This window comes from Stomoxys calcitrans, chromosome 1, assembly GCF_963082655.1.
Source record: "Stomoxys calcitrans chromosome 1, idStoCalc2.1, whole genome shotgun sequence".
In the NCBI taxonomy this organism is placed as follows: Eukaryota; Metazoa; Arthropoda; class Insecta; order Diptera; family Muscidae; genus Stomoxys; species Stomoxys calcitrans.
In genome coordinates, this window is record NC_081552.1 from 222,920,546 (window position 1) to 222,934,406 (window position 13,861).

Here is a 13,861-nt window from a genome sequence, read left to right on the forward strand (position 1 = left end):
TGTATTGATTGGGACAATATGGGTATCAAATGAAAGGTGTTTAAGAGCAGAGTATGAATTTGATATACAAATTTCACTCTTAATTTTCGGGGGGTCCATCACCCCCAAAAAAGCCCCAAGAGGACACTTTCACCACTTTGGATAATATGGATATCAAATGAAAGGTACTTAAGAGTAGAGTACGAACTTGGCATTAAAATGCTACCCAAAGTGTCCGGGGGCCCCCACCCCCAAAATACACCACCCAACGGGACACCTTAACCGCTTTGAGCAATATGGGTATCAATGAAAGGTATTTAAAAGTAGAATACAAATCTGACAAATAAATTTATTTGTTTGATGCCTGAAGGCTCTCCTCTTTCCCCAAAATCCACAGCAGGACAAATTTCCCGATAAGGGACAATATGGATATGAAATGAAAGCTATTTAAAGGTAGAGTTCAATGCTTATATAAAAATTTATTGCTTTGTGGCGGCTCCCCACCCCCCAAAACCCCTCAACAGGACATGTTTACCGATTGGGACAATATGGGTATCAAACGAAAAATATTTGGAAATTGAGTGCACATCTGTTATAAGAATTTGGTCCAAGGTGTCTAGGGGGCCTCCCCAATCCAAAAAACCCCCAAAACAGGCATAAATGGCCAACGTCACAAAATGGCTTTTTATTGGCCCAACGCCTTAAATGGAGAGATCGGTCTATATGGCAGCTATATCCAAATCTTAACCGATCTGACCCAAATTGGAAAAGAATGTCGATGGTGCTAACATAAATCACTGTCCCAAATTTTGGCAAAATCGAACAATAAATGCGCTTTTTATGGGCGCAAGACCCTTAATCGAGAGTTTGGTCTATTTGACAGCTATATCCAAATCTGGACCGATCTGGACCAAATTCAGCAAGATCGGATAATAAATGTGGCTTTTATGGGTCTAAGACCATAAACCGGCGGATCGGTCTATATGGCAGCTATTTCCACATCTAGACCCATCTGGGCCACATTGAACAGGGATGTCGAGTTGCCTTACACAACTAACTGTCCTCAAATTTCAGCAAAATCGGATAATAATGCTTTTATGAGCCTAAGACCCTAAATCAGCGGATTGGTCTATATGGGGGCTATATGAAGATATAATCTGCTTATGGACAAAACAAGAATCTGTGCAAAATTTCAGCTCACGTTCTCTATTTTTATAGACTGTAGCGTAATTTCAGCAGACAGACGAACGGACATGGCTAGATCGTCTTAGATTTTTTACGACGATCAAGGATATATGTACTTTATAGGGTCGGAAATGGATATTTCGATGTGCTGCAAACGGAATGACAAAATAAATATATCCCCCTCCTTCGGTGGTGGGTACAAAAATCTGTAGGAAAATTTGAATCCATTTTCAACTGAAATTAGGCAGAAATTTCCAAATTTAGAGTGGCATATAAAAAAATCAATTGGTGTTTGTTTGTTTGTCGGTATGTTGGTTTGATCCGTATAGACTCCAAAACGGCTTAACCGATTAACTTGAAATTTGCCCAGATGCTGTAGGTTGGTCTGGAAGGAAACATAGGCTTTATAATTCGTGGATTTCGAAGGGAGGCGGACCATTCCCCTTTAACCCAAAAAGACCGTCCAAAATCAAAAGTTAACCGATTTTCTTGGAACTTTCACACATGTTGTAGAATGGTCCCATAGTGAAAATAGGGTGTTTAGTTTTTGATATTTCAAGGGTATTTCATAGTAACGTAGTCTCATAATACCATAAAAACTAAAATTTTGGTATCCAAATATCGGATGGGGTACCAGGGACAATATAGGGCTCAAATAAAAGTTATTTGAGAGAAGAAAACGAATCTGATATCCGAATGTGGGATCAAGTATTTGGGGGGCCGTCCCTACCACAAAACACCTTTCATTTGAGCCCCAAAAATATAGAGCCGATATACAACGTCTTTGGCAATAGAGCACGAATCTGATATCAACATTCGGGACAAAGTGTCTATTGGGCAACCCTGACCCCAAAACACCCCCAAATAGGACGTTTTTTCTGATCATTGCAATATGGGGATCAAATAAAAGGTATTTCCCAGAAGAACACGAATCTGATATCTATTTGCAAGGCCAAGTCACTGAGTGGTCGCCCCATCCCCCAAAACACCCCCAAACTGGACATGTTTGCGACTATGGAAATATGGGGCTCAAATTAAAACAATATGGGATTAGAGCACGAATCCGATAGCAACATTCGCCACCGACTGTCTAGGGACGTCCCAACCCCATAACAACCCCCCAAAATGACGTATTGGGAAGCAACCCAAGACAAGTTTGGGTTTAAAGAGGGTGGAGCTCATTGTCGATAGTTTCTATGGCTCTGCTGACGATTGCAATAAGGTGCTCAAATGAAAGGTATTTAAGATTAGAATACGAATTTGATATACCCTTTTGGAACCAATTGCTTGGAGGTCGTCTCATCCCATAAACTCTTTTTAAACCAATTCCAATATGGGGTTTAAATATATGGTATTTGAGAGTCAAGCACAATGCTGATATATTTTGAGGGTCAAAGGCTTGGAAGACCACCCCACTCCACAAAACACCCCTACATCGGATATACTTTGGAGTTGAGCGTGAAATGGATACCCACATTCGGCACCAAATTTCTGAGGGTCCACACCACCTCTTTGACCCATCAACCTGGGGGCCTTACCGTTCCTAAAATCCACATGAGAATGTCGGGCTCAAACTTATATGACCCTAAACCATCCGAGGGAACTCATAGACCCCTAAAGATCATACCATTATATTTAAAACCAGTAAGGAAGGGCAAAAGTGGTCATCGCCGACTGTATCATATCCTACATAAGTACAATGTGGGATTCTGTAAAAATTTGGATGGACCTCGGCGGATATTTTCAGATGGGTTATTAAACAATCCGTATCAAATTTGAAGCGAATATGTTCAATTTGTAATAACTACGATAGACAAATGACAACATTATTGCAAATTACCCAAAATCTGACGAACACATACATGGGAGCTATATCTAAATCTAGACTGATTTCTATGAAATGCATCGGTAATGTCGAGAGTCATAAGAAAATCATTCTTGCCAAATTTCCAGAGAATCGGTTTACAAATGAGCACTTTATTGCAATATTTCTCAAGATCGGACAAACAGATATATGAGAGCTATATCTAAATCTGAACCGATATCGAGCAAACTTCTCAATTATCGTGAAATTTCTACCAAATTTCGAGAGAATCGTTTAACAAATGACCATTTTATTGCATTATTATTGAAAATCGGACGAACATATATATGGTAGCTATATCCAAATTTGAACCGATTACTATGAAATTCAACAGTAATGTCGACAGTCAAGAGGAAATCTTTCTTACCAAGTTCCAAGAGAATCGGTTAACAAGTGACCATTTTATTGCATTGTTACTGGGCGATATTGTATCGGGCGATATGCATATATTAGAGCTATATCTAAATCTGAACCGATTTTCATAAAATTCACTAGAAATGTCTAGAGTCATTATAAAATCCTTCCTGTCAAATTTCGAGAGAATCGGTTGACAAATGACCATTTTATTGCTTTATTACTGATAATCGGATGAACATATATATGGGAGCTATATTAAAATCTCAACCGATTTCTATGAAATTCGCCAGTAATTTCGAGAGTCAAGAGAAAATCTTTCCTTGCAAGTTTCAAGAGAATCGGTTAACAAATGACCATTTTATAGGATTGTTACTGCAAATCGGACGAACATATTCCTGGGAGCTATATCTAAATCTGAACCGATTTTGACTAAACTTTATAAATATTGTAGTAGTTGTCGAGTAAAGCGTTGTACAAAATTTTGGCAAGATTGGTCAATAAATGCGCTTGCAGTGGCTCTAGGAGTGACAATCGGACGATATATATATATATGAGAGCTATATCTAAATCTGAACCGACTTCCATGAAATTCACCAGTAATGTCGAGAGTCGCAAAAAAAATCTTTCTACCAAATTTCGAGAAAATCGGTAAACAAATGACCATTTTATTGCATTATTACTGAAAATCGGATGAACATATATATGGAAGCTATATCCAGATCTGAACCGATTATTTCGAATTTCAATAGGCTTCGTCTCTAGGCCGAAAAACAGGCCTGTACCAAATTTGAAGACGATCGGATGAAAACTGCGACCTGTACTTTGTACACAAATTAACATGGACAGACGGACAGACAAACGGACGGACAGACGGACGGACAGACGGACGGACGGACAGACAGACGGACATATCTAAATCGAATCAGATGATGATTCTGAGTCGATCGGTATACTTAGCAATGGGTCTATCTCTCTTCCTTTTGGGTGTTAAAAACAAATTCACTAAGTTATGGTATAACAACAAGTAAAGTCGTGCTAAGTTCGGCCGGGCCGAATCCTCCACCATGGATCGCATTTGTCGAGTTCTTTGCGCGGTATCTCGGTATATCGGTAATAGTTCCATTTGGACCATAAGTGAATTAAATGTTGAAGAACATAGTAGTAGTCATTGGGTAACATTTCAGTCCATTCGGATAAGAATTGCGCCTTGTAGGGGCTCAAGAAGCATAATCGGGAGATCGGTTCATATGTCAGGCTATACATCGATTAAGACTATATTGGACAGGTATGTTGAAGGTCATGGGAGATGCCGTTGTACAAAATTTCAGCAAAATCGGATAAGAATTCCGCCCTTAAGAGGCTTACTAAGCACAGCTGTTGGAAATCACAACAAACTACTTTATGCAAAATTTCAGCTAAATCGGATGAAAATTGCGCCTTCTAGTGGCTCAATAAATCAAGATCCCAAATCGGTTTATATGGCAGCCATATCAGGTTATGGACTGATTTGAACCATACTTAGCACAGGAGTTGGAAGTCATAACAAAACATTTCGCGCAAAATTTCAGCCCAATCGGATAAGAATTGCGCTTTTATTTTTAATAGGGGATTTTTTCGAAATTTCCTATTAAAATTAAATAATGTAAAGTGTAAGTGAAATATATTTGACAACCCTGCTCTTGGTTGTTGGCTTTCTGCTCTTTTCGGGAATCTTTCGTTTACCATAATAAATTTGCTAACCACGTAGTGACGTGCTGCAGTGCAGCATATTTTCTCAATCCTCCTAAGTTTTTGAACTTTTTTTCCTCACAGTTTATTGTTGGCTAGTGGCTTTCGTGCATCCCTTTGCATAGTTTTCTCACCGTTTCTTGTTTTGTGTGTGAGTGTGTGTGTGTGTGTGTGTTTTTTTGTGGCATTTGTATGCCACACTTCTTCACTGTCATACATTTTAGATATGGTCCACCATCGCCGCCACCAAATGAAACACATTCTTCTAGAATCGCCAGGACTGGCTAAAGCGGTAATTTTGTTGAAAGAGTAGTAAGAGATGGGTCACATGCCAACAGCCCTAGAAGCATTGCAACTGAAACAATTTTGGGCCAAAAAGAAGTCCTTGTTGGCTTTTGTGTGTAACCAAAGACAACATTTCAAATATTCACTTGAAATGTGCCTTTTTGTGGCTTTAGGTCTTTTGCAAACAAATCTAGGCAGGGACGAAAAAAAAAAACATAGAAAATTGTATCACCATTCAAAAGGGAAAAAAGAGGAAAATGGACACGAACAGCGGTAACAGTTCTTTAACACAAAGTCTTAGTTAAGTCCATCCATGGGAGTCCTTTTTTTCGCCAGAGACCACAATTGAGTTTAGTTTTCGAATGGATGTCATTCTTTTTGTTTTGGAGATTTGCTGCAGTGGTGGGAGCAGCATCTTCTGCACGTAATCATGCATGGGTCATTACATGCCACGTATAAGGTTGGGCTAAAGGTGGTTAGTGGAAAAAATGGATTTTGAATTGCTTAAAATGATCATACCGTCAAAGGTCTAAGGGAGGTGGTATTTGTGGACATGTGGAAAAAGCCCATCAGTGAAAAGTTATGAAATCCGTTTGAGTTTTGAGGTAACACACACTCTAAACAAACAAAAATTGCAATAGAAAAAAAGTGAAGACTATCAAGTGTTTCTAATACAATCAGCATCAGATTTATTATAAATAACGTAATAAATGAAAATAGTTGGATGATGTGTTTATTTTCATTCGAGACGAGATTAATGATCGAAAATAATTTTTTTCGAGTTTTCAAAAGAATTTTTTGGTGTACATGGGTGCGTATACCATACGCCATCCATTACTCATACGCTTAGCTGTACCTCACCCGTCACGCAGTGTTACAAATGCAAATGCAAATTTTGCCATGAACATACCACTAAGAAACAGGGGCAAACTTCTCACATATTAAGGAGTGCAGTCCGATTCAAGTTTAAGCTCAATGATAAGGGGCCTACTTTTTATAGCCGAATCCGAACGGCTTGCCACAGTGCGACATCTCTTTGGAGAGAAGTTTTACATGGCATAGTACCTCACAAATGTTGCCAGCATTAGGAGGGGAAAACCACCGCTGAAAATTTTCTCTGGTGGTCTCGCCAGGATTCAAACCCAGGCGTTCAGCATCATAAGCGGACATGCTAACCTCTGCGCTACGGTGGCCTCTGGTGTTTACGCTGTGTTACAGAATCGTTATTCATGAGCTTAATTTCTGTTATACTATTGGGTTGCCCAAAAAGTAATTGCGGATTTTTCATATAGTCGCCGTTGACAAACTTTTTCACAGCTTGTGACTCTGTAATTGCATTCTTTCTTCTGTCAGTTATCAGCTGTCACTTTTAGCTTGCCTTAGAAAAAAAGTGTAAAAAAAAGTATATTTGATTAAAGTTCATTCTAAGTTTTATTAAAAATGCATTTACCTGCTTTTAAAAAATCCGCAATTAATTTTTGGGCAACCATATATTCAGACCAAAGCTGTTTTGAGCAAGCGCCTCGTTTCCTCTTTAAATTGCCCTGAAAACGACTCGTCTTTCCTTTATAATTTAAAAGGGCAAAACGATTCGTTTGCCACAAAAATGAGTCATTCAAAGCGTGCGAACCCAAATAAATGTCCAAAATTGTGCTGAATCACAGCCCTGAATTATGTCAAAAATTAAAAATTTAATTTTTTCCAAAAAAAAAAAAAAAAAAAACAAAAATGTTATATAATAAACAAAACTTTATATATAAAGGAAGAAAAAAATCTTAACAATAGTGCATCATAACATTTACGTTGAAGTGTAAAACAAGTAAGAGCGTGCTAGGTTCGGCCGGGCCAAATCTTAGACACCCCCACCATGGATCGCCTTTGTCGAGTTCTTTGCGCGGTATCTCTTTTTAGGCAAACAAAGAATTATCGATAAGAATTGTTATGCTATTGGAGCTATATCAAGTTATAGTCCGATTCGGACCATAAAAGAAATGAAATTTGTAGACCATTTGCCACATTGGGGAATATTTGTCCATTCGAATAAGAATTGCGCCTTGTAGAGGCTCAAGAAACATTATTGGGAGATGGCTTTATATGGGAGCTGTATCAGGATGTAGATCGATTCAGACCATATTGGACATGTAAAATGAAGGTCGTGTAAGAAGCCGTTGTACAAAATTTCAGCCAAATCGGATGAGAATTGCGCCCTCTAGAGGCTTAAGAAATCAAGATCCCAGAATGGTTTATATGACAGCTCTATCAGGTTATGTACCGATTTGAACCATACTCAGCATAATTTTTGGAAGTCATAGCAAAACACTTAGTGCAAAATTTCAGCCAAATCGGGTGAGAATTGCGCCCTCTAGAGGCTTAAGAAATCAAGATCCTAGATCGGTCTATATGACAGCTATATCGGGTTATGTACCGATTTGCGCAATACTAAGCACAGTTATTGGAAGTCATAACAAAACACCTCATGCAAAATTTCAGCCAAATTGGATGAGAATTGCGCCCTCTAGAGGCTTAAGAATTCAAGATCCTAAATCGGTCTATATGACAGCTATATCAGGTTATGTACCGATTTGCGCCATACTTAGTACAGTTATTGGAAGTCATAACAAAACACGTCATGCAAAATTTCAGCCAAAGCGGATAAGAATTGCGCCATCTAGTGGCTCAAGTAGTCAAGATCTAAGATCGCTTTATATGGCAGCTATACCAGGCTATGGACCGATTTAATAGTTGTTGGAAACCATAACAAAACACGTCATGCAAAATATAAGCCAAATCAGATAAGAATTGCGCCCTCTAGTGGCTCAAAAAGTCAAGATCCAAGATCGGTTTATATGACAGCTATAGCAGGCTGTGGACCGATCTAAACCATACTAAAAACAGTTGTTGGAAGTTATAACAAAATATCTCCTGGATCTGGATCATCTTGACATTCTGATTCAATCTAGCCATATCCGTCCGTCCGTCTGTCTTGCAATTGATTGCAAATGGGTCATATCGGTTCTGATTTAGATATAACTCCCATATAAACCGTTCTCCCGATTTGACTTCTTGTCCCCTGGAAGCCACAATTTTTGCCTGATTTGGCTTAATTTTGCTTCCAACAACTATGCCAAGTACGGTTTAAATCAGTTTATAACCTAATATATTGGGTTGCCCAAAAAGTAATTGCGGATTTTTTAAAAGAAAGTAAATGAATGAATTAGTAAAATTTAGAATGAACTTTAATCAAATATATAATTGCCATTTTGTTCGATAACCTTTTGCCATCTTCCTGGCAAATTTAGTATTCCACGCTCATAGAACTTCTGGCCTTTATCTGCAAAAAACTGAACCAAGTGCGATTTTATAGCCTCATCATTGCCGAAAGTTTTGCCATTTAAGGAGTTCTGCAAAGATCGAAATAAATGGTAGCCTGATGGTGCAAGGTCAGGGCTATATGGTGGATGCATCAAAAGTTCCCAGCCAAGCTCACTCAGTTTTTGGCGAGTGACCAAAGATGTGTGCGGTCTAACGTTGTCCTGGTGGTATATGACACCTTTACGATTGACCAATTCTGGTCGCTTGTCCTTGATGGCTGTATTCAATTTGTCCAATTGTTGACAGTAAACATCCGAATTAATCGTTTGGTTTCTTGAAAGCAGCTCAAAATATACCACACCCTTCCAATCCCACCAAACAGACAGCATAACCTTCTTTTGGTGGATATCAGCCTTTGAAGTGGTTTGAGCTGGTTCACCATGCTTGGACCATGATCGTTTTCGACTAACGTTGTTGTAAACAATCCATTTTTCATCTCCAGTTATGATTCGTTTTAAAAACGGATCGAATTCATTGCGTTTATGGTGCATATCACAAGCGTTGATTCTTCGGTTTGTTAAATGAATTTCTTTCAATACATGTGGTACCCAAATATCAAGCTTTTTCACCAGTCCAAGATTTTTTATGTGATAATGAACGGTTGATTTTGGTATATTTAACTTCTCTCCTATCTCACGCTCAGTTACATGACGATCCAATTCGATTAATGCTTTGATTTGGTCATCATCAACTTCATTTGGCCGACCTGAAAAATTACTTTTTGGGCAACCCAATAGATCCCATATAAACTGATCTCCCGATTTGATTTCTTAAGCTCCGGAAAGCCGCAATTCCTATCTGATTTGGCTGGAATTTTGAACATGGTGTTCTCTTATGACTTCCAAACAGTGTGCCAAGTACGGTCCATATCGGTCTATAACCTGATAAGGCTCCCATATAAACCGATCTCAGGATTTACCTTCTTGAGCCCCTAAAATTTTGTACAAAGTGTTCTCTTATGACTTTCAAAAACTGCGAAAATTACGATCCGAATCGGTCTATAACCTGTTATAGCTCCCATATAAACGGATTTCCTGATTTGACTTCTTGAGCCCTTACAAGCCCCAATTTTTGTCCGATTTGGCTGAAATTTTGCACATAGTGCAAATTACGGTCCGGATGGGGATATAACCTGATATAGCTCCCATATAAACCCAACTCCCCTGGAAGCCGCAATTCTAGTCCGATTTGGGTGAAATTTTGCACGTAGTGTTCTCCTATGACTTCCAAACACTATACTAAGTACGGTCTATAACCTGATATAGCTGCCATATAAACCGATCTCCCGATTCGACTTCTTGAGCCCCTGGAAGCCGCAAAACTGATCAGATTTGGCTGGAATTGTAAACATGGTGTTCTCTATAACCTGATATACCTCCCTTGTAAACCGGGCTCTCGATCATCCTTGTTAGGTTCCTAGAAACTTAATTTTTTGCTGGTTTGACAGAAGTTTGGTGTATAGAATAAAATTATGCCCTACAACTAAATTTATTTTGTATAAATTTTTAGCAGAATCCATGGCTTCCCAAGATTCGATCCGGCCGAACTTTGCACTCTTTTACTAGTTTCTAATGGTCTCGCCAGAACTCGAACTCAGGCGGTTAGAGGACAAGGGAACCTCTGAGCTACGGTGGCCTTACGCTGGAAAACTATGAGATCAAATAAACTGGGTGCTTCCCAAACCCAGCAACCCCCAAAATAGACGTTTATGTCCATGGACACAAAATAGCTGGCACTAATAGAAGTTCTAATCAACTAGGTCCTATATAAAAATGAAATTAGTCCCAGCTTAAAAAAAAAAAAAAATAAAATACAACCCAAAGTAGTTGAAAAGGCAAAAATAAAGTGTGTGTCAAGATTTGGGACTTATGTTCTATTGAAGGGTCAGAAACGAAATGCAACTACAAATGCAAATTTTGCCCATGAATAGTCCACTAAGGAACAGGGGCAAACTTCTCACATATCAATGAGTGCAGTCCGATTCAAGTTAAAGCTCAATGATAAGGGGCCTCCTTTTTATATCCGAGTCCGAAGGGCGTGCCGCAGCGCGACATCTCTTTGGAGAGAAGTTTTACATGGCATAGTACCTCGCAAATGTTGTCAGCTTTAGGAGGGGAATATCACCGCTGTATGTTTTTTCTGATGGTCTCGCCAGGATTCGAACCCAGACGTACAGCGAAATGGTCCCCGAAATTATGAAGTCCCCGAAATTATGAAGTATGAAGTTTGTTTAAAATCTACCAAATTGGACTTTTTTTTTTTTGGGGGATTCTTTTACATTTTCTTTCTGGTTAATTTCGCATAGCAAAATGGATATCAAATGAAAGTTCCTTTGAATTAGTTCGAGAATCTAATACAAATACTGCAGGCAACCTCACCCCATAAAACCACTAACAGGACATTTAGGTCAACCGGACACATGGGAACTGAATGGAAGGTTTTTTAAAGGTTTAGAGTGCAAATCTGTGTCATGTCCTGCCCTTCAGCTGGACTTCTAGATCGCGACAATAAGGGCCTCATATAAAAGGTCCTTGACAGTAGAGTAACAATTTTATATAAATTTTTTTATGACTAAGTGTCTGGGGGATCGACCCTCTTCTCCTTGTTTAAAAATATCATCAAACTTACATGGAAGTAGAGTTAAATTTTTGCAATCAAATTTGGTGTAAAGTTGATACTTGATCTGAGAAGAACCCATATCCCAGAATGTCTGGATCATTTGGGCACCAGCTTCAAAATATTTGAAAAAATCAATTGATGTTCCAGAAACCTTTTTAGAGGATAGCGAAACGTGTAGCGCACTGGGCAATTTAGTAGAATGTATTGTACTTACCTGACTGCAGTTTATTGAAAGTAATTTTCCTCGGATTTATGATAAGGATAATTCGATTTGGCCTGGCCGAATAAGTGACCTGAAACAGAGAAACACATATAAATGTGGGAAATGTGATAACCATATTGTTGTTGTTATTGTTGTTGTTATTGTTGTTAGTTCAGTCACTGTGTGGGTTCAAGTAGGTTAGGTTAGGTTAGGGTGAAAAGAGGCCTATATGGGATGACTATGGGCGCCACACAGGCTACAACTTTGAGCTCCGACTTGTGTGGTGCCCATCGTTATCACGGGAAGCCTAACTGAAAGCTATCGGGCGCGTCCACAGGTTGCGGATGATGGAAAGCTCCGTTTTTATGGGGAGTAGCTGCAAATGCGGCCGCGGGCAGTCAGCGATTTTTGAGAGGAGAGTCTCAGTGAGGAGTCAGATGGCACTGGCTCTTAATTAAATACTGAGTGTCAATGATACTCGAGATGACAAGGCGAGTTATTGGTGCCTTCAAATAACCAATGGCCAACATCAGCGACTGATACCAGATTAGGGGCGACTGGCGGCGAGCGTCGGATCTTGGAGCAAGCGGCTGGCCACAACGAGCAAAACATGTGCAACCCCACAAAACCCATGCGGTTGGGGCGCTGGGGCAGTAACCCGCCCTCGGAAAACTGAGAACTATGAGAAACAAAGGAATAGTAAAAACGCACTTCCTCAACGTTGACGACCCACGCAAACGAAAAATGACAATGATTTGTGTATCTGCACCTGGAATGTCAGCACTCTTTATAGAGAAGATGCAGTATACGCGCTGGCGGATGTATTAGAGAAGAACAAAGCAGATATTACACCGCCTTACAGGGAGTTCGATGGACTGGGAATGGCGTCACTACAACACCAAACGGTGACGAACTATGCTATAGCTGCCATAACACAAGGCATGAATTTGGCTGCGGATTTGTGGTTAGTCGAAGACTGAAACCCCTAGTCTCCAGCTTTACTCCGGTGGATGAGAGGCTAGCCACAATCCGCATAAAAGCCAAATTCTTCAACATCAGCCTTATATGTGCCCATGCCCCGACGGAAGACAAAGACGAGCAGACCAAGGATATTTTCTACGAGCGCCTAGGCAGGGAAAATAACCTCTGCCCCACCCATGATATTAAAATCGTTCTGAGAGATTTTAATGCGAAAATAGGAAAGGAAGAAGGGTCTTTGGTCCAACAGTCGGAAAGTTTAGCCTCCACGAGATAACGTCCAGTAATGGGTTGAGGCCGCGGCAAAAAACATGGTAGTTAGTGGCACCAGTTTACAACATAAAAATATTCACAAAGCCAAATGGCTGTCAACCGCTCAAAACACGAGAAACCAAATTGATCACGCTGTGATAGATTGAAAGCACTCATCCAGCGTATTAAATGTACGATCGATCCTTGCAGCGAATATAGATTCGGATCATTACCTTGTTGCAGGAAAGGTTCGGACCCGTTTGAACATGGCGAGGAAAGTACGATCTGACACTGCACGGAAGCTGGACATTGAAAAGCTGCAGACACAACAAATGGCAGCTACATACTCCACTAGACTGACCCAACTGCTTGATGAAAGCACTGCGCCGATGATATAATGGCGCAGTGGTAAACTATTGCCCACTTCATGGAAATTGCCGCGAAATCCGTACTTGGGTACCGGAAGCCTCATCCAAGAAACCCATGGTACGACCAAGAGTGTCGAGATGCTACTGAAGCCAAGAATGCGGCATATAGAGCAACCCTGCAATCAGTAGCAACGCGCCAAATGAAGGAGAGGTATCGGGAGAAAAGGAGAGAGAAGAAACGTCTATTCCGCAGAAAGAAAAAGGAAATGGAGAACGTGAGTGCGAGCGATGTACAGGAGTCAGAATGAAGTCCGGAAATTCTGCCAAAGAATTAAACATCAAACCGATAGCTTGATGGTACGGGCACACACTCCTGCAGCGACAAAGAAGGAAATCTGGTAACAGATACAGATAACATTTTTAACTTAACTCTAGCTTACCGCTAGCTTACCCAACAATAAATCTGTACAGTGATATTTGTAAAACAGTACTTCCGGTGCATGCTTTGTACCAATATCAGACATTAATCTACGTGTATAAGTCTTTGAATAATATTGGCTATCGCACTATACAGTTTTCGCAAAATCTTACAGTTATTAATACTAGGAACCGAGATAATTTGAAAGTAGTACGATGCAGGTTGGAAACCACAAAGCAGAGAATTAACTATAT